At 38.2% G+C, this 25,954-nt stretch overlaps 1 protein-coding gene across 10 annotated transcripts in view; it reads left to right on the forward strand.

Annotated features, from left to right (window-relative positions):
- The window catches only part of EYA4 (EYA transcriptional coactivator and phosphatase 4), a 204,861-nt gene that overhangs the window by 12,739 nt on the left and 166,168 nt on the right, over window positions 1–25,954 (forward strand). Inside the window, exon 2 of one of the 10 annotated variants that reach the window (XR_006168947.1) lies at window positions 13,731–14,245. The exons of the other annotated variants lie outside the window; for them this stretch is intronic. The gene's annotated coding sequence lies outside the window, so the exon portion shown is untranslated. Of the gene's footprint in view, window positions 1–13,730; window positions 14,246–25,954 lie in introns of those variants that run through there. 10 annotated transcript variants of the gene reach the window in all.

The raw sequence follows: 25,954 nt of genomic DNA on the forward strand, positions 1-25,954 counted from the left end.
CTGCATTCCACTCCTAGAGAGGTTTATGTGTGACTATTACTCTAAACTCTTCATGAATAAATTAGCAGTGTGAACACAGGCACACATTCCTGCAGCTTCCATGTGGAAACAGAATCTAATGCACTGCACCTTCTACTGAAAACTGTGGGATTACATTTAATCTCCTTAATAGATGCTTTCAAAAATTTGTGATTAAAGTGGACCTAGTAACCCTGTCATAAAAAATGGAGCTCCACATTTTTATACTTTAACATAGTCCTCAGTGAAAGGAGAAAGAAAAATGTGATTTTTACAGTTTTCCTGCCCCAGATGAAACTATCCACTTTTCAAATCTAGAATTCTGATTGCAGCTATTTGCTCCATCAGAGCTACGTACCTCAGAGATGGTCTTATCTTGGAATGGCTTCATCTAGATATTTTGATACTTTGCTTTGGTTTCCACTGGAAGGAATGGATACTAGATAATGCTCTCCATGCAGAAATGAAGATAGACAAAGTATTTATGTAAATAAATAAATAAACTCTGTAAATATATTGTGCCGTATATAAAGCTTTAGTCTACAAATAGTGCGAGTTAACCTAATTGTTAATATGATATTTTAAAACAATTTAGGATTTTTCTGAAGATATTATGATCACTTAGATCAAGATGGAAGATTGGGTTAGGTTAAGTATAGTGTATTTTGAAAACACAGTGTTCATGAAATAGAACCCAATTTTTGCTTTTCATTTACTTTGTTCTGCCATGGCTCCAATGATGTCAGAGGTGAATTTGATAAACGTGAATACAGCAAGTGGTCTGCCTTATAATGTAGTTAGAAGGCTTTTTCTGCAACTAACTACATACAGTTTGAGAAACTGTTCTTGTTTTTAGTTAGGTAAAGAGAATTTTATGACCTTGAATGTTTTTCTTTTCTCTTAAAAGTTAACAGCAATACTCCTGCATGCAGAACCTTTGTGATCTCAAATCATTAACAGAATCTGTGTCTAGACTAAGCATTTCATTTTAAAGCAAAATATTTATTCAAACAACTTTTCTTCAATTTACATAACAAGGCTTAAATTTTAGGGTTCTGTTGCTACAGATGATGATGTCATTGACACCTAAAAAATGGACAGAAAAATACCCTTTTAGAAGTGTCAGTGACATCATAACTAATTCAGGGAGCACACTGCGCCCAGAACTTCTAGGCCCACCAAGGGAAAGAACCAGTGTTAATAGACACTTTTGTAAAACACACTCCTCTCTAAGATAAAAATTACCCAAGACCTTTCTGTTGACTAGAGACTTAAAAAAAGAAGAGGAAATACTAAAGACAACTTTTCTGTTCACACAGAAGACATCTAAAAGTACGTGTAAAATACACGTTTTGGTATTTTTAAGTGGTTTGCTTCTAACAATAGAACTGCACACTCATCACTGGTCATAGAATTTGTGTGGTTTGGGGTCAGTGTTATGCTAAGGTTCAAAGCATTTGTTCTGGAAGAATGGCAACATCAAAAGGGAACTGGTAGGCTGACAGTGGTGACTTCAGGCTTCTGAAAGTTATATGATCACTTTGGATCTGGTGCTTCTGAAAGTCCCATGAGACATTAAAATATCTGACCCACTAACCAGCTCCTAGTCTTTCCCAGATTCTTCTCAGCAGAGGTACCTTCACAAACCATGATAGAGCCCAGAGAAAAGTAAACTCTTCCCACACAAATCTTTTGCAACTCTCATGGGGCTGTGATTCACCTCTTTGTATACTGACAGGCTGTTTTATGTCTATTATCAGTTTTGTATGGCATTTCCTTGCAGGAGAAAACTCATGGGCTGCTGGTGCACACAACAGTTAGTTGGGGTAGTGTGCCAAGATACAAAACAGTGATAAAGCAAAGCAAAGGTACTGGGTTTTATTACTTATCCATTAATGTTTCAGCAGCTCTCATTTTTCTTACTGTTTTGCTTTTTTACAGTGCTTACTGATTTAGAATCTAAATTCCTTATGTCTTAAGACTCTGTGTGGATTTAAACATTGTTCATATCCGTTGCAGCTCTCTAGGATAAGGTTGTCTCTTCCCATGTGAGATGCAGTATAATAGTGAAAAAACAATTAGTTTCCAAATGCAGCTTACATTTTACAGACAAATATTCCATGCATATGGATACAGATCCAAAAATTTTAGCATGTATTATGTGTAGGTATATCATATATATTATGTTCATTAATTTTTATATATTCTCTGTTCTGTGTGTACATGCATACATTCACACATCAGCACAGCACACATAGCTGTTGTGCATATAGATTAGCATTTTCATCTTTCAGTTTTAATTCATAGAGCTCTATTCCTATTTGGTATGAGTGACTATCTTTAATAAGGGCCCCAAAGAACTGTTGTAGACTATAGGGCTTGATCTCTCTCCCAGTTGATTGCTAACTCTTCTGCCTCATCTTCTTCTCTTTAAAGCTCCTGGGTGCTCATTGTAATACAATACAACACTGGAAAAATCCTACGGTGGTAGCTAGAAGGTCCAGAAGAAGTAAAGAAAAATAAATTTTGGGTAGTTTAAAAAAAAAGAGATCCAAGATCTTTTCAGCACCTTAATACTACTGTCCTGTGTCAACCCTCGAATGTAAGGAACTTGAAATGAGCCAATGTTATCTTGTTTTGCGCAAGACTCATACTTTACTTCACAATAAATTCAGATGAAAAAGTTAGTGATGACAGAAGTAGCAAAAGCAACTCATCAACAAAGTCTCTTGCTTGCATTACTCAGGTATGTAGCTGCCATTATGTTAATGCTTTTAAAAAATACATTTTGCATGAATTGAGTCTTTGAAGGTCTCCTAATGGATACCCCAGTGCTTCATAGTAAGTAAATAGTGAGCAGATACAGAGAGGGAGAGGAAAAGTTTGGAGAGGGAGAGGAAAAGTTTTGATGAAACAAGGATGGTGAAGGAATGACAATAACATCAGTTGTGAAAGTACTAGTTATGTTCATGATACAAGGTCTTATCCGTCTGCCAATTCATTTAATGGCAGAAAATGGGGGCAGACCCTCTAGGTCCAGTTCTCTGGTCTGGATATTTCTGAAACCTTTAAAACCACTTCCGCAATTTCTTACAAACATGGATTACCAAGCTGGCAACAAACTATAAAAGTAAATGCGTTTACAATATGCCCTCTAGATAGCTTTACTGCCACGGAAATAGTTTTGCTATGACCATGGGCTGTAGGAGCATAAGTCTGGGGAAACTACACACTTTGTAATGATAAAATCCAATAGGTTTTAACAGTACATTTTGCTTCTAACCTACAGACATCTCACCTGCAAAGTGTGCTTATTATTTTCCTTCCATGGCTATGGGATCTGCAATTTATAAATGCTGCGGGTGTGAAGGCATTGTGAAGCAGTTTTTTTTTGGTTAGAGAAAGAACACTGTTATTCATGGGTGAAATATTCCATTTATTCTGTGGAAGAGGAGTAATGCAAGTGGGGGTGGAGAGTGTGAAGCTGACGAAAGAAAGACATAAATAGAAGCAGACATCTACTGAGCACCTCAGCTATTCTATTGTGTTACTGCTATAAGTGTTTAAATCTCCCAGTAGTGCCTGGGTACTGGGATTTTTCCTTTAACCATGTAGACTTGCTGCATCTTCTACGACTAAACTGTTTTGAAAAAATTACCTAATATTACTTAATTTTTGGGGAGTAACAGCAATGGTACCAAACCATACTAAACCAGAGGCTGCTCTTACAAAGAGACCCAAGTTCCACTGATGTGGCTCCATCTCTCTGTCACCTAGAATTTTGCAGTCTATCTCAGAAACAATCATGTTTCAGAGGTGAGACACTGGGATTTCTCGTAGTGATAGGCAGGACTTCATCTTAGTTTTAATGCATCATAGCTTCTTTTTTTTTTTTTTTTTTTTTTTTTTTTTTTTTTTTTTTAAGGCTGTAGAAGAACATTACTGTTACTGTAGAATACTACTATTTACTTTGTCTTCATTCTTGTGGCTGTTTTCCATTAAATAGACTCATTTTGATTTTGAAAGACTGACAGTGATCAAGTTAAATGCAACATTATCTTGTTGCACTTCACACCAGATTTTCATGATAGTTAAAGACTGATTAAATGATATATCTAATTAACGATTTTCACATTGAGGTAAGTTGGATGTAACTTATTTATTAAGTAGCATTAATGCCACTGTAACATTTTATAGGTAAAACCACTATGAGCAGATAGCACAGAAGGTAACTTATCTAACAGCAACTATGAGTTCGTCCTATGTTTTTCTAACAATATCTGCACCATCATCTTTTGCCTTGTTTCCTTCATTACAGATGATGCTTTCTTCCATACATTTTTATATATTCTACAGGCTGTATTATGATTAAACTGTTAGTGACTTTTATTCACATGGGATAGCATCTCCAGTAAATTTTTATACGAGCAACAGAGAATAGGATGTGTAAATATATTATTATTCTACAGCTATACACGTAGAGGTTGGAGAGGACTTTTGTGGACGTGCCTAAGGCATCAGCACTCAGCTGTTTGGATAGAAGACAAATTTTTGCTGAAATCTTAGTCAGACCAGCAATATAAAAAATATGTTACGTGTAGCAAATGTTGTAGACTGGGTATCATCAGGAACACTGAAAAGGATTCATTATTTTATTTAAATATACTCAATGTTTCCTTTTTTATATTCTTTTCTAATCTGGCTATAGATACGTGTGAGTTTTGATTTTTCAGCTCAAAGTGTGCTGCATTTTAAGTGACCCTGGGGAAAAAACAAGTTCTAAGACATTTTTTTCTTTAGTGATAAATTCACTAAAGCTATGTGTTAGAACTGAAACTGCTAACAGCAAGTGACAAACACGAAAGGATCACTTGCTTCCATCTCTTCTACAATACTGACAACCGCTGAAGAAACAGTTACACTGCTTTCTCATCAAGAACAATTAATGTAAAATATTTTATCCATGTGAAACTCTACAGGAAACGTGAGAAACATTTGAATTTACCTAGAACTGAAACTAAACACAGCCTTGAGTTGGCCAGGGCACCTGCATATTTTCTGTTATGTCACACAAAATTTTGCAAATTTCAGAGCGCCAACACCCCATTTGCCAGACAAGAATGCGATTAAATACCGAATCAGTGTACCTCCAGTCCAGTTACCAGCACAGCCCACGACAGCATTTTCAAGATACTTAGCATCAGTGAAAGCAAACAGTGATCAATTTGCAAGACTTCAGCAAATAATACACAGTAGTAGTAAAGCTGCAAGCAAATATAACAACACCAACAATGGTACATCCAACTAAGTTTTTCAATGCACTTCAACGTATATCATAAACTATGAGCTTGAATTAAAGACAAGGGGAACAGAATTTTGAACCCGTTTCTTTCAGACACACATTACTTCAGGCATTTGAAGAAAGTGTCGAACAGCTTCCCCACCCACTTTCTCAAAGTGAAGGAGAAATTGCTCTCAAATGTTGGTTATAAACGTGTAATCTGAACTCCAGCCACTCGGCAGGGCCACAGAAGAATTTACGATGTGCTAAATATTTCCTTTGTTCTTCCCAGTGGTAGCCTGCTGTAGCAATTAGAAAGCAACTGGCTACACATGTAAACTGTGGCTGTTTTCTAAAGAATTGCTGATAACTGTTAAAAGCTTTCCTAAGCACGGCTTGGTCTGCTAATGCTGCAATACTTTCTTTTTAAATGTACGTCTGCATTAATTCTCCTTTTCTTATCTTCTAATCACAGCCTTGTCCTCTTGCGCCTTTTTTGTGGGGATAGAAAGCAGACACAACTGTATACTATTGCTTAGATATTAGTAACTTTAAAATGCAGCTTCTTGAATCAGTCTCTCTACTGAGCAACGGTGTAGCTTCCATAGGAATGATGTGTTCCTCTAAATGATCCCACGTTTATGTTTCTACACGAAAATAATACAAAATAAAATCCATTATTCCAGCTCTTCCCGCTTTCAACAAAGAATGCAGGGTTCTAAGCCTCTCTCTGCGGTGCTCTGAGCACCCAAGGCGTCAGATATAATGGTGATGAATTTGAAGTAAACCCCCTATGAAGGAAATTACAAAGAAATGTGTTTCAGGAAGACTGCAGGCTTTACAGATAAGAAAGATGGCCTTAAATGTTCCCCCACCAATATCCCTTGCCTTAGCCACAGTGCCAGAGAGGGCAACTAGCAGGGTAAAGTATGCCACTTTGAAGGTGGAGCCCATTAGCAAAAGGAGATATCAGTAAGCAAATGCACTAAGCAGCAAGAACACCATTCTCATGGGAAGGAAAGTCCAGAGTGCATAATGTGTTAGGTATGCTGCAAGCAGCTTTAGAAATCCTTCTGTGGTCCATTACCTCCAGCGTAGGGCTTTGTGTGGCTGGGGACAAAAGCAGCTCAACAATCCTCCTGCCTGACCTTGCCTCTGCAAAAAGAGTTTGGAAGCAGGGAAGAATCCAGAGGAGAAGCTTTCTCTGCATGCCAGCTCCAGGATCCATGGGATCTGGGCTAGGAATTCCTGCGGAGTCTGAGCCAATACATCCAGTGCATCAAGGTCAGCAGCTTGGCAAAGTGCTACTGCTTCCCTCATCGTTTGGAGGGTATGTCGTTGGTTCTCTCCGAGGCCTGAGCCTCTGAGGCACTGGGGAACAAGAGTTCCCCAATAAAAAATAACATCCAGTGTGCCCCAGCATGTAGGCAAAACATTGCCACTGGCAGGAGGTTTTCTTCAAGGTAAACCACTGGATGTTCAAGTTGAAAGAAAGCTTTCAGGTAAAGATTTTGAGGAGGGCACCCTGTCCTCTACTAGGACCTGCAATCTGTTGTACTGCCTGGCAAGGTGTGGAGTTAAGCCATTTGTAATCTGAACAAGAAGTAGCCAAGTGAGTTGTACTGTTCGGCGTTTTGGCAACGGGATACAGAGCTTTCTGCTCTGAGCGTGCTGGGTGAGTCCCAGGCCATAGTGATGTTAACGAGTGGAAGTTGTTGCCCTTCATTTTCTTCTAAGTGGTCTCTATGAAATGTGTTTAGTTTGGTGCCTGGGTAATCCTTCCTTTGAAGGATCTGCAGACAGAATGAGGAAGAGGAAGTGTGAACAGTCTCTTCTTTCCCTATTTTTGAGCCTCAACAGGCAGACTACCAATACAGCAAATAAGATGGAAAGAAACGGGAACAGGAAATAAATGTCAGTGGGAATTAGCAGTTAGAATCACAAAAACTACAATCAAGACAAAGATCCAACAGCATCTACTTTAATGTACCCAGTGATCATACAATGGCCTGAAAGGCCAGCAGTATCCTGGGCTGAGTGAAAAGAGGGATGGCCAGCAGAGTGAGGGAGATGATTGTTCCCCTCTACTCTGCCCTCACGAGGCACTATATGGAATACTGTATCCAGATCTAGAGCCTCCCCCACAAGAAGGGTGTGGAGCAGTTACAGCAGATCCAGAGAGCCACAAAGATGCTCCAAGTGCTGGAGTACCCCTCTTATGAAGAAAGGTTGAGGGAGCTGGGCATATTTAGCTTGGAGAAAAGACCTCATTGCAGCTTTTCAATAATTCCAGCGGCCATATAAGCAGGGGGGAGACTGACTTTTTACGTCTGGTAGTGATAAAGGGGAATGCTTTTAAACTATAAAATGGGAGTTTTAGATTTGATGTCAAGGGGAAATTTTTTCACTCAGAGGGCTGGTGAGGTGCTGGTACAGGCTGCCCAGATAAGCTCTGGATACCCCACTCTTGGAAGTGTTCAAAGTCAGGTTGGATAAGGTCCTAGGCAGCCTGATGAGGCAGTCCTGCTCATGACAGTGTGTTGAAACTAGATGATTTTTAAGGTTTCATGCAACGTAACCCATTCTATGATTCTGTGATTCATATATTACTTTTTTCTTGGATATCTTGCTTCTTTTTCTTCTTTGTATTGCAGCAGCACTGACATCACCTACATCTTTTTTTGTTGTTTTGACTTACCGAGGGGAAAACTTTCCTGCAGGCTGTATCATTGTAAGAGGAAATCATTTGTCTCACAGACTGTAAGTTTCCATTGGACTGTAGCTGTAAATCTAAATACTAAATCAATTAAATTTTAGCATTATGTCTTACGGTGTCAGTAGAACTGAAACTAGGTTTGGTACCACAGCCCATTTACAAACAGTTTTTGTAGCAAAGAGCTTCCAGTCCAAACAAATAGACTGTCAAACTACTGGCACAAAGGAAAGCAGAAGCAAAGTGATCAAAGATAACTCATCTAAATTCTAACAAGATCTCAGACTATCACGATAACTTCCAAGGATTCACATTTATAACCAAAAGTCTGACTTTGTCTCTAACAGGATCCTATACTTGGGCCTCTTTAGCAGAAGTGCAGTGAGAGGTTTGAAAGGCACTGAGAAAGAAAGAAAATAATAAAATATTATGACTGTTTCATATCATTTGGTACTGGACTGGTAAAAGAGCTAAGTGTTAGCCTTTACATAAGCACCTTCTCATCGAGGTATTTCAAACAACCACTGTTTAGCAAAGCCTCCCCTTTCTCTGATGATATTGATAACTGTTGTTCTCAGTTTACAGGCTGAAGCACAAAAAATCAAAGGACTTGCTTAGCATTTCCTGACATATCCAAGCTGAGGCAAGACTCCAGCAAAGATGCACAATCCTAACTATTGGACAGGAGACATTTGCCTTGCATTCTGCTGAGCTATTTTGCTATTAGACAGGGCTAGGTCTATTGCACACAAGACTGATAGTTGCTGTAGGCTCAGAGGAGCAGGAAGAGGGAACAGGCAGAAGAATAAGCTATTGTCTCAGATAAAGACAGAGTGCAGAGAAGTGGCAAAGGCAGCACAAGCTAATATGAGGGCGGTGATTTAACAGGTTGTGCAACAAAAGAAAAATCCTCTCTATTAGCATTTTAAGGTAGCTCTGATAAAACACAGCTGTATTGTACGTTTTTAACCCACTAGTTACTGCGTTTAGAACTTTAGCAAAGAGCATTGCAACAATGAATTCAGTGCCGGTACAGTGCCGTTTAATTTCACCCACTTGTACACCAGCTAGAGTGTCAGTAACTTCTGCCATCAGTCTCTGATTATTTTTATACTTTGTTTGACAGACACTTCTGGAAATGTCTTCTTGTTTTACGTCGTCAGCAGAGCTCCCAGGCTAAGTTCCTTACGTATCTTTAAATGCTGCTAAGCTGATTGGCATTTACTTGTACCCCCATCACTGTAAGAATCATGGGGTCTGACTTGGCATGGAACACTTTTTCCCTTTTTTTTTTTTTTCATTTTTGTTTTTGTTTTGTTTTTGAACAGAACAGCTGCCCTCCGAACTTAAGCCCATCTGGTCCTATTTCAAAAATGAAGGGAGAAAAATCAAAATGAGTTCTCACTAATTAGAGGAAAATTGTACGTAAACAATTGAAAGGTCTTTTCAGACTTACGGTCTGACATTTCCACAAAGAACTTAATTGCTTGCATGGGCCTAAAGGGTTATGTTCTTTTTTAAGTTGCATATGCTCTCTGCCAAATACTAGCTTGAACATGCTGTGAGTGATTTTTGGATCACCAGCAGCTCTTGCTATTTTAGGCTCTGTTACAGCTTGAAGTTGTAATTAATTTTGAGGATCCTGACAATCATAATTATGACAGTCTTGGTTTCTGATAAGGCTCACTTAACTTTTTTATAGGGAAAACTTTGATTTTAGTATTAGAAAAATAATGTCATGCTGCAGATTATCACACTGCAATAAATTCCCAATTTATACAATAAACATCTGCACTACAGGTGGACAGGAAGCACATTTCTTGTCCCATGAAATTTGTGAAGTTTTCATAAATGCAACCACCATGAAATCAAATACTTCAGAGTTCTATTGATAAAAACAGGTAAAGGAAAAGGCAGTCAAAAGCAACCCATGATAGCAGCCTACACTTTGGATGCTTGCAATGCATATGAGAGTCGATTTCTGTTCTTTTTCTCTTTATATGAAAGTGAATAGCTCCAAAGAACATATCACAACTTTAGAAGACTCTTCTGCTGAAACTGTCGAAGTCTGTGTAATAAATAAATAGTAAGTGGAGTATAATCTTTAGTCTGGATCTTTCTCTGTCCAAGTCAGCGTCAGATTAAGCTACTCTTTGCTATTTAATTTTTCTATCATTTTCTCTTCCCACTTCCTGTAGTTTCTCTCTAGTTTTGGTTAAGTAATCAAGTTTTGAACTAGCTGCTATTGCACTGAATATTTTTCTGTGGGATAAAAAAAAAGATTTCTGAAATTTTTTCCACTTCTTGCCTACAAATTAATAAGTATTGAATCATTCTGTTATAGCAAACAAAAAAAATGTTGCACACACAACTTTCAGTATAGCTTATCTTCAGCCTTCACATCATTGGTTATTTACAATAGCAACAATGACAGAAGTATTTTCCCTTGGGTATTTAAAAACACTGAACAAAAAGTTCATTGGAGTAGGAAGCAAAACAAGTATATGGTGGGGAAAAAAAAATTGCTGCACCTTTGGATGTACTTCTTATGATCCTGTGCACGCACATCATGCTGTGATCACTGTTTTCTGAGATTTATCCTCTCTCTTTAGTACCCTCCCATTAGCAAAAGAAATACAGTTACAGAAAGGAGGATGTCTCTTGTGAAATAATATTGTACATTATTTGTAATACAGTGCTAAAGACAACTTGTGTCTTGCATGTTTTTGCTGATTTAGGATAGAGTGTGGTTTCAGTATAGGTAAGGAAGCTGCTGAAGGATTTTCCTAGGGCATGTATTTCTAACTCAAGAAGCAGTTTGGTTAGGTGAGAGAAGACATACAATTCAGTGCTGTCCTGTGGCCTCAGAAAGCATGACATCTGTGTGCACAGACAGCTCTGCTGGCCTGATGTCTAAAAATGAGAGATACCTGTCTTCCCATGTGCTCCAGGGGCATCAAGAAGAAGCCTTTTCTGGGCTTCCCCACCATGGCAATGGCAATTTTACCTGCAATCATAGCATCCTTTTGCTTTTCTTTGACGAAGAATTGCCAAAACTAAACTTAGGATATTAAGTATAAGTTTACATCACTTTTTGAAACAAATTGAGAGTTCTTTCAGGGAACCTAAGCCCTAAAATCATGCAAGATTGAGGGGATATCTCTGTTTTAATCAATAACATGAGTTTCTAACTCCTCTTTCTTCTCCAAGAACAATCTGGCAGTATAAACTAAGTAGGAATTAAATTCCAGGAAAAAAAAAATGCATAAAATAACAACTCAAAAACAGAGTGGCACTGAAAAGATTCCTACTTTGTTGTTGTTGTTGTTGTTGTTGTTTAAATAATGTGTGTTAATTAACAATTTCTAAAGGAATTTTGTAATTTTTGTGGTTTAAATCCATCTTTTTCCGTGACCAGGACTGTTGGTCTTGCCTAGATATTTACTAAATCAGGAACAATATTTGTAAACAAATTTGCTTTTTTTTTTTTTTTTTTTTTTTGGACTTGTTTGTATAAGAACTTGGAACTTATTCCCTTTATCCTGTTAAAAAACTGAGATTTAAACATTTCCAGCATTCAAATCTAATCAAATCTAATGATGGATGTTACAAATTCACAGCTCCACAGCACCACTTCAGAGTTACAACCACATCCATAAAGGCAACCTGCACCCTTGAGGACCAAAACCTACCATAGAGATTATCAACCCTCTTCTCAGTTTTTCCTTAATCCTACTTAAGTGTTATATTTTAAAACTTGCAAACAGCAAAAACTCTGCTGCTGAGTATGCCCAGAATCTTATGTACAGCAATTTAGTAATTTACTCATTCCTGAAGCTCAATGGGATTTGCAAATTAGTGGTTGCCTCATTGAATTTTCAAATGAGCTCTGATCTGGTAGCCAATTTTTGAACACCCTTAAATATTCAATTATGGCCACCAATGAGTTTTGTTCTGGTTAAAATATTTATACAGCTTCAATTCTGTCCTTTATCTGTCCATCTCAGATGTCAAGGCTTTTGGCTGTCCTGGAATAGCTAATTCCCTTCCGCTGAAACAACTCTGGTCTTTTATACTAAGCTGTCACTAGCAGTAAGACTGGAATCCAGGCCTTTTTTCCTTATCTCAGGTGACCTGCCATCACCTCAAACTGTACTCATGCTTTCCCTTTCTAAGACTAGTAAATTAAAATATCAGTTAATTTCTCTCTCATAATAGCCTCTGGTCTGGTTGTTTTAATTTTTTCTTTATGGTGCAAGGAAAGTACTGAACCCAGAATACAGATTGTTCAATTATTGAGTGATTAATGACAGAGAAGGAATGAGATCTGTGATACCCACCAGTTCTAAACTGTACTTATTTAAAGACCTGTTCAGTTATTCCAGTTTTTCTTACCTGCAAATTTTACAGCATGTACTTGGCTAAGGAGCAAGGCAGTAAAGATATATGGAAGTGTTCTGGATCAAGTGCTGGATACTTCACTTATTCTTCTTGACCTCTCACCAGCACTCTGTGTCCACTCAGTTTAGATGTGGTATCTGTGACTCTCACTTCACTTTCTTGTATTTTATTTTCAGCCCAAACCTACATCCCTTAAGAAAATCTAATACATATTTTTAAAACACTGAGAAATTCTTAATGCACTAGCTATCATACCTGATCTAGTGGTTGGCAACCCTGCCCACAGGAAGGGGGTTGGAGCTCAATGATCTTTAAGGTCTCTTCCAACCTAGGCAATCCTATGATTCTATTTTGTTGAGTCTGTAAATTTTGTCATATTTAGTCTCTGAAAGTGACCGTGCAAGGTCTTTGGGGACATCTCACCAGTACAGTGATAGAGGTAAAAAGCTCCTGCCCAAAACCTGTCTCCAAGGATTCATTGGTCCTCCCAACGTATTCCCAAAATCCTGATATCCAGAATCATCCCATCCTCAAGGCTTCCCTCTAGCTGGGCGAGTGTCCCCCCTCTCTGTGCTGGTTGCTGCAGATTCCAGTGGGCACTGAGGCAGGAGGGCACTGGAGTGAGGTGTGTGGCTGATGAGCACAACCGTGGAAAGAATTACAAGGCCAAAGTTTCTTTCTGGCTTTGGCCCTTAGATGCTTGAGCTTAGGCAGAGCGCTGCCCATTGTTGCCAAAGACCCCTTTGCAGGCTTAGCCTTTAGAGTATAATTTCCCTCCAGATGTGAATGTATAACAGGCAACTCAGGAGGTAACAGCTTAATTGTTCTTTAGCTAGTAACTCTCCGTCCCGGCCATTAAAACATTTTATGTACTGTTCAGAGTTTGTACATTGTAGCAGCAATTATACCAAAATAGATAAAATAAAACAGACTGATAAACTGAATTGTTTGTTTTCCCTTAGTTTTCTTTCCAGACCTGCTATAATTGTTTGTAATAACAGAAAGAGTATAAATAATGCTAATGAATAGGGTTGTTGTTAAGTCATGGAGTGGATTCTGCCCATACCTCACTACTGAATTTCTCTGCAACTTGGGGCAGAGCTCCCAGTGATCCTGTTTGTTTTGTAAACGGAGAAGAATGCTCCATTTTCTATCTATCCTGTGTATGTCTTATCTTCTGAGATGTATTGGAATTTGTTCCAGTGACTGATATCCCTTACATTTGAATGGAAGTGGGTTTTTTTTTATTTTGAATAGTTTTGCATTTAAATAATTTGTTCTTCCTACTTTTTTTTTTTTTTTTTTTTTTTGTACTAGGTACAAGAACCTTCTAGTACTTCATACTTCTCAAAGTGCCAGGCACTGAATGTTGCCATTATGAAGAAAAAAAAAAAAAAAAAAAAAGTTTTTTTTGTGTACTTGAAGCAGTTTCCAACTATTTCAGAAGAGTTGAGTATTGAAGTCCAATTCCCTTGCAGAAAATGTCTTGCCTGAAGTCAAGGACCGCGAAGCAGTTCTACGATTTAAAAAGCAAGCAATCAAGAAGGCCAAAAAGCCACAATTAAATAACTATTCACACGCTGAATTTTATGAACAACAAAAAAAAGGAGTAGAAAAAAGCACCTGTGAAATCAGTAGTGAACTAATGAACTAATGAACTCCATTCTTCTCTTATTCCTAAAAATATGGATGATGTCACCCTAAATAATTAAAATTGGACAAGTACCTTTTAGTATTTGGGAAGAAAATTAAAAGCTTTTTCTTAACATAAAGTGGACACTAGAATATATCCAGTTTGTTCTGTGAAGAGGAATAAATTACATGTTTATTTATAGCTTGTGAACTGGGATTACAAAATGTGGGCTCCCAACACTTGCTATTGGAGTATTGTGCAACACCCATGCATAGAACACGCTGTAGCTATGCAGTCTCAGAGTGAGTTTGTAGCTTCTCAAAGAGTCTGTTGAACAGTGAAGAAGGTATCTAAGCAAACCTGAAATAATAGAGCATCTTAAACTTCTCTCGTCTTATGATATATGAAGCTAAATGTCTACTACAGCATTTATTTTATCTGACTATTCAATGAGATTTTTTAACTCTTACTTTTTTCTTTCATCTCCTTTAGTTTTTTGACAATACACATGTTTCTTTTGTTGGGCCATATAAAATATTCTACTTCCACATGCTTTCTGAATAACTGGTACGTCATGTAGATCATGGCAGAATCTCTCTGGCTCCAAGACCCACGATTCCACTTCTCTTGGCCTGCTTTGTGCTCTCCTTCCTCCTTGCACTTGGGAAATAGGATCAGAGAGAAGATAAAAGGATATACAGTAATAGGTGCATACTGCCTAGGGGAGACCCTATACTTAAGGGGTCTTCATAAAGGCAAAATCTTAAACAAAATCATGACCATCACTACCAAGTGACCTGATGTGACAAGGAGTCTCTGAATAAGCCCTGAGCAGAGTTTATTTTTCGCATTGACTGATGCTGCTTTTTTTTTGAGCTGAGGAAGTGGCAATTTGTGTGGTCTTAGAAACAAAGTCAGAGCATAGCCTGCAAATGGAAAGATGAGGTTTTCCTGGGACAAAAAGTGTGAGCTGTGACTGTGTCTTTGTTGGTACACTGTTTTGATAACCTATGGTGTATCCAATTGAATGACTCATTCAATAGTCTATACAGTAAGACCCCATCTGTAGCCACATATAATAGTAAGAACTACCAAAACATGTTTAAACATCTACATAGCAGCAACAAAAGAAGTAATAAAAAACATAGTTATTTAATATCACAGAAAGGACATCATCTTAGAAAAAGAACTTGGACTATGAACTTTAAATGAGCTTATGCTTTTTTCTAACCTGGGAATGAAAAATATATGTATAGTAATGAATGATCTTTGCATTCACCCGTGAAATCTGACACTACCATAGATGTTTTTTTAACTCCTTTAGTCAACTCAGACAATCCTTCTAGAGGGAAAAATGTGAAAGTCATAAAAAAGTGCATACCAGAATATTGCATGTAGGTATTTAGAGCTCACTGATCTACAAGCTTTCTCACTGGATTCATTTACTCTCCACAGTAACTCCTCCTAAAAGATGGGCCAGTACAATTAAATATTTGGTCAGTATTTTCCAGTAAGACTTTTCCACTTTAATAAGCTTCAGGGCACATTTAGCTCATATTCAAATGAAGAGACAACTTTCTATTGACTTTGAAGGAAGATTGATAGAGCCTTTTAACAGCAGTCTGCTGGCCCTATGTGCACTTACATAAATGTACACCTCTTCTAGCATTATTTTTACTTTTCTATAGTATTAAAGTGAGGTAAATGTTATTCAGTTTAACACCTGATTTCTCAAATCTGAAGTTTCTGTTGCTGTAGAGTGAAATTTCATTTGATAAGTTTCTTCATGGTGAATTTATAGCATTTTAGTTTTTACTGAAATAGTACTGAAAAAATTATAAACTTTATTTCACACTTGATTCCATTTCTTATTTATATTTGATTATACAGATGTTTTGCTATTGAAAAGTCTCAGCACCAGTAAGAACATTAGATTATCTTTTGAGAAATGAAGACTATTCAGCTAGACAGCTGAGCAATTAAATGTTATTTGGAAACATTCAAATGTATTATTTCTTAATAATATTGATATATTTTAAAATCTACTTATATGTAATAATGAATCCAGCTTTATTTCCTTTTAATTTATAAATTGTAGTAAGTGGTACCAGATATGCAGAAAGAGATGATTGTACCTCATACAGTCATTGTGATATTTAGTGCCATTATTTATAATCTGCCACTTATAACAGTCACTTGTTGCCATTAATGGACTTTGTCCATCTAACCAATTTAGTCAATGCTAAAGAAGGTTTATAATTATAAACCAGATCAAACTTTTTTCAGCAATATATCAATGCCCAACATGGAGCTGATTATCTCAGTGAAACTTCCTCTAAGAGCATATTAGCAATTAACTATTCAGACAGGCATTAAATGTCCTGTGGAAGGCAGAAAAACTACCCTCTCAGGTCCTACGTGCTTCATAGTGGTTTTGCTAATTTCTGGAAGGAAAGTTGCCTAATGTACTGAGCTAGGGATCAGCAGCTACATCTACACCAGGCAGAGCAGAATACTATTGACCAGTGCCAACCATTACCAGCAGGCTACTCAGTATGGGTTTGACTTACAGCAGCTCAGGCTGGATGGGAATGTCTTGGGAGAACATCAGTTAGAACATGATGGTATCTCTAAGACAGCTGCTTTCCCAGAAGTTTTATGAAAAAAAAAAAAAAAAAAGTACTTTTTAAAATGATTTAGTTGAATTGAAAAATTCATTAGATGCAGATTAACCAGGGGAAGGTGTATCAGAAGGGTTTTATCCTCTACTGCCAGTAGCACCATCTTCCTCTGCTTCGTTATATGCTTCCTAAAATGAATGCTATACTGTCTTCCAGTCAGATTTGACTATTGCAGCTCCTGTTCAACATTATTTTGCTAAACATTTATGCTCCTATTAATGTTGAAGGTTCCTAACTGGTTAAGCTTTTAGTAGTAAAAGAAAAGTGTTCATAACTGATTAAAGTATTTAATTTTTCAGGAACAAAGAAAAGAAATAACCTACAGATATTTCTTTTAAAATAAGAGGTGGGCAAAACTAGTGAGGGGTCCCAGCCAGGTCCTTAATAAAACGAATGATGTCTGTTTTCCCCAGAGAGCTCATGACGCCACTTTGGAGTCTGCAGTCAGCAAGAAGCAGCTCATATTGCACACCGCATGATACTGGAATATGACTAATAAACATCAGGAAGTCCCCAACGGCTGCAAATTTGGCAGCACTGTCCAAATTGGCGTGTCATGTTGTTCATGTACTGTCTGAGCATACTTGGGCCCAGTTTCAAGCTGATAGTAGATCCCTGGGTTCTGACTTATGGCATCTTGCTGTTTAAAAGAACCTGGCAAATGAAATAACTGGGCTCTTGCATGTGAAGCCTGGAGTACACTGAGCTGAGCAACGAGAAACCAAAACTTCTGCAGCACCTTTCTGGCTTAAATAATGCTGTAAACTTTCCTTGCTAACATTCATACGCACATCTATATTAAAAAGCTAAAAAATATATTCAAACCACGTCTGGGAGTTAGTATAAAAGGTTGGTATTGCTATGTCACATTTTTGCTGCTAAGTCACAGCCTTCTTAAAAAGATTTTCTAATGGAAATGTTGGTAGGCCGTCAGCTAAATTATAGCAGAGAATGGTGCTGCTACAGTAAGAATGATTACAAGTCAGTTTAGCAAATTACAAAATACTTGTAAACAGATGAGGCTTTAAGCCTATTCATTAGACTCATTTTCTGACTAGTTAAAACAGACTGCTTATTTCTTGTCCATAAACATCCCCAGGCAGTGAAATCTGTCACGGATAAGGCTGGTGTGACAAAGTTTATTTAGTTCTAGAATACAGTAGTCAGAAAAATGCAAGCAACCACATATGGTGACATAGCTCCCTTAAGTCTGTAAAGTCAGAGGGAAATTTTCTGGTTAAAAATTCTAATATGTTATAATAATGTATGTTATCCTATTAAAAATTAGATATCTGTGGGACCAGTCCAGAACAATGGGGCTGCTAAGAATATAATTACAAAAAAGTGAAACCATTGTCAGAAATAGTCTCCGGCTGGAGGGTTGTATGGTGGGAAAATATTTTAACAGGATTTCTTATTAGTGTCTTTGTTCTCAAGATGTAGCACGGTGGAATATGGTGGAATGCAGCTCGAAAGGCAAATGGGATCCTGGGCTCCATCAGGAGAGGGGTGGTCAGCAGGGACAGGGAGGTGATTGTCCCTCTCTACTCGGCTCTTGTGAGGCCCCATCTGGAGTACTGTGTCCAGGTGTGGAGCCCTCAGTACAAGAAAGACATTGAGATTTTGGAAAGGGTCCAGAGGAGGGTGACTAAGATGATCAGGGGGCTGGAGCACCTCCCCTATGAGGACAGGCTGAGGGAGTTGGGCTTGTTCAGCCTGGAGAAGAGAAGGCTGCGGGGTGACCTCATTGCAGCCTATCAATACCTGAAGGGAACCTACACCCACGAGGGGAGTAAACTCTTCAAAAGGGCTGATAACAGCAGGACTAGGGGAAATGGAAGTTGAAGGAGGGAAGATTTAGGTTGGATGCTAGGGGGAAGTTCTTTACAAGGAGAGTGGTTAGGCCCTGGAACGGGCTGCCCAGGGAGGTTGTGGATGCCCCGTCCTTGGACGTGTTCAAGGCCAGGTTGGACGGGGTCCTGGGCAACCTGATCTGAATGTGTGTGTTTGGTGGCCCTGCTAGGCAGGGGGGTTGGAACTACATGATCCTTGAGGTCCCTTCCAACCCGGGTGATTCTGTGATTCTGTGATTCTGTGAATGCTCAGCATATGCATTTCTCTATTAGATGATAAACAGCTTGTGGCGATCTTATTCTAAAAATATCTTTTAAGCTTTTCACACAGAGAATGGTGACACACTGGAACAGGTTGCCAAAGGAGGTTGTGGATGCCCCATCCCTGGAGGCATTGAAGGCAAGGCTGGATGTGGCTCTGGGCAGCCTGGTCTGGTGGTTGATGACCCTGCCTGTGGCAGGGGGCTGAAACTAGATGATCATCGTGGTCCCTTTCAACCCAGGCCATTCTATGATTCTATGAAGCTTTCTGCTCTATACTGTATTTCACAGAGTAGTACACTGCACACTTGACGCACCTATGCTACAGGAGCAAAGATGTTACAGCACTGGATAAGCAGATCTGGAGAAGACAGAGTTTATAATAAGCCAGCAAAATGCATGGTAGCTCATGGCACTGAAAGCCAAGCCTATGCTTGCCAACAGTTCACAGCCAAAGGGTCGTAGCATGCACACCCTAACAGTTTGTAACTACTCATATGGGAATGTATCTGCAGTAGGACTCTATGAGCAGACAAAATATAGGCAAAACCTGGCAAAAGCAGGAGGTGAAAAAAGTTAGCTGGCATATTTTTATTAGTTCCATTCTTCTGTCACTTACCTATGGTTGTACTGTATAAACTCAGTGACATATTCTAGTAACAGGTTTATTTATACAGCATTGTAATTAAACCTAGTTTTATATAGAGCAATAGAGGATTTCTGTGCAACATAACAAGTATACGCTATGATTTAGTAGTTCGGGTGTTAATGAATGCTTACGTATTTGCATGTTACAGTACTTTAATGGTCCAAATGAGTAAGAAACCTACAATTTTATAGTCAAAGTATTTTATACTCTTGTATTTTTTCCAGCCCTGTGTTAAATTATTTTTCCTTGAACGTGAATAGCAAACAGTTGCCACAGTAGAGACCTTAGGTTAAGATTTTGCCCACTTCTACTACTTGTTATTCTTAAAAACCCAGTCATCATTGTGGACTTTTTTAAGAGCACTTCCTTTTCAGGTGAAACAGAACAGCTCTTCCTCCTTGCTTTTCATGTTAGCAACACATCACTCAGATAAGACTGTGAAACTTCTCAGTTTAGCATTATACAAACTCTATATGCACACTGCAGTTCTGGACTTCTCTGGGGTTCACAAAATGTATATCAAGCTTTCCATGAGTATAACCTGTAGAACAAGGTCCTACAAAAGCAAACCTAGACTGCAGAAATGATTCATACAGATGCCTTGCTACAGCTTTAGTCTTAGTTATGTTTGGTTTTCATATCACTATGTATATACATCATGAAAGGACATACAACTATCTATATTAGCTAAAATGCATCTCTGATCTGCAGTATGCATACAGTGGTGCATCAATGGCTTGGCACTTTTGCAAATGTAAATTACAATGTCTGGGCCAAGTTGTCATATAGTTTGGATTTGTGTACTCAGAGTTCCTGCTGAATGAAATTCTGATCCAACAGAAGTCAATGGGAACCTTCCCTCTGATTTTTGTAAGGCCCAGGTCTTCATATCCTCCTTTTCTAAACATGTACAGTGGTGAGTTTTTCAATTCTTTTTTCAGGTCTATGTTACAGTACTTCCTATTCTCAGACAATTGCCAATAAATGGTTCTGGCTTTTATTTAGTTTAAAAGCATTAAGTATTGAGGAAAAAGAAAATCACTACTTGAGGTATTGTTTTCTTCCATAAAATCAGGTTTCATCAGCTTTAGAGAAACTTAAATAAGCATTCCCTGGAATCTACCTAAGATTTCCCTTTTGTGCTGGAGCATCCTATTCTCCATTTGCAAGTACATAATCAAGAAATTGCTAAGCCTGTTTCTAGCATCTGTCTTCATGGTTTCAGTGTTGTTTTCTAAGGTAGAATCTTTCTTCCTTCACAACTCACAGCATTTTCATACTTGCTTGTAAGAAAGAAAGAGCAATCCAACAGTGATGAATCTTCACAACACTGAGAATAGATATTTGAAGTCTATTTTACAGTGGTATGATGGGATGACATTGCTCTTAGTATAGATGTAGAATAATAGAATCATAGAATGGCTTAGGTTGGAAGGAACCTAAAAGATTGTCTAGTTCCAGCCCCCCTGCAGTGGCAGGTTTGCCACCCACTGGATCAGGTTGCTCGGGAATTCATCAAGCCTGATGCCTGCAGGATGGAACATCCTCTCCTCTGAGCAGCCCGTTCCAATGCATCACCACCATCTTAGTGAAGAATTTCTTAACCTCTAACCTAAACCTCTCCTGTTATAGTTTATAACCATTCCCCTTGTTCTATCACTATCTACCTGTGCAAAAAAGTCAGTCTCCCTCCTGCTTGTAGAACAAGGACAAAATAAAAAGACAAAATAAAAAGTGTCAAGATAGAAATACAAAGAAAACAAAAACCCTTAGTAGTAAATCATCTTTGTTATATTACATAAAAACAAATTCAAAACTTCTGTACAGGCTGAAAAGCATCATGGAACTTCAATATCCGTAACCCTGGGAATGATTAATTCACCACATGAAAAATTAGATTAAACCAACTATTATATCTGTTGAATGCTTTCAAGAGTTTTTTTCACATTAAAAAATTATGAGTTGCTTCATTTAAAAGGCTTTAAAAGGATTTTTAATGAGACTGTTTAAGGGAAATTTAATGGTAGAAAGCCAAACTTCAATATGAAAATTTGAAGATGTATCTTTAGCAGTATTTGGAGAAATACATAATGAATTTGATGAATCCCTTACTGGAGCATATGCAATAGGAAGAAGATGGTTGAGTTACATGTATATCAACATTTCTTCCATAATTTGTATTTTTGAATGTCTGTCTGCTTGCCCTAACACATATCCAATATTGTACTTAAAGCTGGAGAAAAATGTACATGGACTGGATCTAACAAGAGTAAGATTCAGTTCTCTTGATTTTTCTGAATACTTTTTTAACCTATTGATCAAGGTCATTCCTTTGTCAGGCTGTTAAGAAATAACACTATACCATCAGGAATATTTATTTGAATGGATTGGCAGTCATTGCAGTGGTGATATAAAGAACCAAAGCTAATCTGCTCATTCACACCTCTTTTCAGACTCACTGGACCAAATGTGTTGGTCTCTTTGAATCTATGTCTAAATTGGAGGAATTAGGGTTGCTTTTGAACTCACTTGTTCAACTTATTTCTGGCTGTACTGAAACCTTAAAGCAGATCAATATCTATGCCTAGGCATGCATAGGTGCCTCAGTTTCTCCTGGAAGAAAACTCTGATTCAAACCTAGTGACTATGTTTCCAGTGACTTATTCCTGCTGCCAGGACAAAAACAGATTAGAATTCTCAATATCCTTGTTATTGCATGTGTAATTTTGCAGTCTACTGAATACTTGGCTACTACACCATCTTGATTCCAGAGGTTTTCAAAATGGACAAGATTTGCTTCTTTAGCCCATTTTTACAACAAAGTATTAAGATTTCTGAGAGCTGTACATTCCCTGCTTGTAGTTGATGTTTTGTCCTACTCATTTCTGATAACAGATCAAAGTAATCTTCAGAGCAGTGGATGCTTAAATTGAGGGTTCTGAGTCTTCTGTATTTGGAATTCATAAGATAGAGACAAAAATGCTTCTCCAGATTCGGGGGACTTCTATTCTCCTTGCAGAAAAAAAGAAAAGACGTAGAAAGAAGGGGGATGAAATAAGCAATAAAATAAGACATGTGTGATGTAGCCAGCTTTAGAAATGTCCCGGTTTCAGCTGGGACAGTGTTAATAGTACACAGATGTTTTGGTTGTTACTGGGTGTAAAGAGTGCAACCAGGGCTGGGTTGGGCTGCTGAGCAAGGAAGAGTCACCACTATGATGCCACAGGGCATGGCAGAGCCAGGACAGCTGACCTGAATTAGGCAAGAGGCTATTTCACACCATGGGATGTGATGCAGAAAGCTATAAAGCTGTGGGGAGTTGGCTAGAGGTTGGCTACTGCTTGGGGACTGGCTGAGCAGCAGTTGGTTGTTGGTGAGGCATTGCACTTCTTGTGTGGCGTCAGCTGGTAAGCAGCTGTATTGTCAACAGGTGGTAATTTTTTGTGTGTATATATGCATATATAGTTAGTATTGTATTTTTGTTTCCATTTTCCTTTTCTGTTCTAGTAAATAGTTTTTATAATGACCCATGAAGTTTTTTCCTCCAGTTCTCTCCTTCACCCCACTTGGGGAGAAATGAGAGAACATCTGTGTGATGCCGAGATGCCTCCTGAGTTAAACCACAACAGCAAATTTGGGCTGGCACAGCTTAGCACTTGAAGGACCAAGTTGTAGATTGTGATGGTCTTCTAAATTTTGTTTTAAATTTAAATATTTTATGTAAATGAACTAAAAATAGTCTTTCTCAATGCAGTTAAGATTTCAAGAAATACAATAGTTTGGGTTATAACACTCATTTTTAGTCAGAATCAAAATCAATTTCACAAAAAAACAAAGCAACTTGGTGCTGGCAATGATGAGGATGCAAGAGCAGTGTGACTTGAGACCCCATTTTCAGTAGAAGGAGTTATTTAGACAAGCTTTTTATTGTTGTGGGAGGGTTATTTTGTTGCAGCTCCAGAACCATGAGTTTAAATTATACTGAAGACAGTCTTCCAGTTTCTCAAGGTAAATAGGTACCTCCTCATTTGGACTGAAGAACCATAGTACAACTGTCACTAGCTCCTTAAGTCCCTTGTGTGCTACTGATCACACGAGCTACTTTGACAATTTAAGCTCCATGGGCAAGTTTATGGTGCTTTGAAAAACTAGCAAACAAAACCTAGCTTAAAAATTAACACAGAACAGTCATGTTTTTATTTCCGCTTTCTCCTTCCATCCTCTGCTCTCATTCTTCAATACTTTTCTGTTCTCTTCTCCATCCTTCAAACAGTATACAAGATGAATGGAGGCAAGTGCCTGAAGTTTCATGAGGCATCTCCTATGGATGACTTCTAATTTTGAGAGCTGTGCCATTAGTGTCTTCTCTACCTCAAAGGAGGTGTGTGAGAAGAATAATGAAGAGGCCTTTTATGATCTGTCACTTGAACTAGGAAAACAAAGAGGCATATAAGTTTGCAAACAGCAGCAAAGTTTTCCTTATTCATCTCCAGTGTAATCGTGGGATGATTAAAGAGTCTGACCTTCCTTTATCTAAGAGGGTGATTACTTCAGTTATATGCTTTCAGCAGAAATGGAGATCTGTCACGCATAGGAGCTATCTACCTCTTCTAGAAATTAAGCACACTACATGTGGCTCAAGCCATAAAGTGCTGGCTGGTTTATCTGTTCAGATTACTATTTTATTTGATTTTTTTTTTTTTTACCCTTGTGACTTACTTAATATATTTATTCTCGATTTGAGGATAAAAAGTCCTACAAACTGTTAGCAAGGGACACAACATATTGCAAAAAATGTTGTCAGACAAGAGCGCATGTTTTCTTCCAGCTACTGGAATGGATGAGGTATTTCACCTAGGGAAGTACTTCAATTAGCCTCTGTTTGTTTTCCTATACACTTAAATATACAGATCTATGGCAAGGTTTTCCTATCCACTAGATGAACAAAGAACACTGAATATAGCAGTCCACCCTTGATTGATATGCATTTTATTCCCCAAATCCAGCCAAATTTGTAAGTCTTTATTTCTTTCCCAAAGTAGTGTTAACTTGAATTGTATAAGTTTTTGTGGTAAATATGAAGCTTTAGTAGAGAAAGACAGCACTTGCGTATCATGTTTAGCACCAATTTGTCTTCCTCAACTGGAACATCTCATTTTGCCTGTGGAGACTTAAATGAAACCTCTGCTTTTTCCTTCTTTAAACATCTTTCCCCAAGACTCATGCAATGTGTTACATCATTCTGATGGGAAACAAGAGGATTCTTTTCAGAGCTTGTCAGTGCTGCTCTTTAATTAGTCAGAAAAACTATTGCAGAGTGACAGCAATATTCCCCAAGCCCAGCTACAGCAACAGGTAAGATGAAACCCAAAGGTAGAAATCAACTTCTGATTTTCAGTATAATATTGCTAGATGCTAATCACCGCAAATCATGGAAACAGTAGTGCTGTTCCTGTAATTTTTTTTCTTTCTTTTTTTAAAATTTAAATTAGTCTTCTAATGCTGCAAACTTAGTTTACTCTTACAGTAGTTTTACTGCAACTATAATCACCATACAGAGTGAAACAACCACTGCACCTGAAGATGTTACAAAGTTTCATTTATTTTACATATTTATGATTCTCTTCTTCCATTTTTTTTTTGTTTTGTTTTTTTGTTTTTTGTTTTTTGTTTTTTGTTTCACCTTTTCCATGTGTTATCCATATAGATAGCACTGATAATTTGTGAAAGTGCTAAGGCAGATAATTGCTTATGACTCCTGTGGAGCTGGAAGAAGTCTCACTGACAACATTCAACACCTGCTTCTTCTGTAAATAAAATGTATTTACAGTCTTATGATAAGAGGTACCTGGATGACCAAATCTCTGCACCTTCGAAAGAGTCCGCTGAGCTCAGACTTTGCATGGTTTCTTGAAAAACACAATTCCTGCTTTATTTCCACAGGTTTTTTTTTGTTCTGTAAAATAGTGTTGGAGATATTTGTCTTTTATGATTTATGATTTTATGTTGGTTTGGATGGGTGTACGCTCCGCTGGGTGAAACACTGGCTGGATGGCTGGGCCCAAAAAGTTGTGGTCAGTGGAAGTTAATGCAATTGGAGGTTTGTCCCCCAGGGCTTTGTACTGGGGCCTCTTCTATTTAACGTCTTTATTAATGATCCTAATGAGGGGATTGAGTGCACCCTCAGTAAGTTTGCAGATGACACCAAGCTGGGAGGGAATGTTGATCTGTGTGAAAGGAGAAGGGCACTACAGAGGGGCCTGGATAGACTGGATCAATGGGCCAAGGTTAATTGTTTGAGTTTCAATAGCGCCAAGTGTTGGGTCCTGCATTTTGGTCACAACAACCCCAGGCAACCTACAGGCTTGGGGAGGAATGGCTGGAAAGCTGCCTGATGGAAAGGGACCTTGGTGTACTGATGGACAGTTGGCTGAATATGAGCCAGCAGTGTGCCCAGGTGGCCA

This window comes from Centrocercus urophasianus, unplaced genomic scaffold (assembly GCF_019232065.1).
Source record: "Centrocercus urophasianus isolate 14NV4802_14NV808 unplaced genomic scaffold, USGS_Curo_1.0 seq_10, whole genome shotgun sequence".
Taxonomy (NCBI): domain Eukaryota; kingdom Metazoa; phylum Chordata; class Aves; order Galliformes; family Phasianidae; genus Centrocercus; species Centrocercus urophasianus.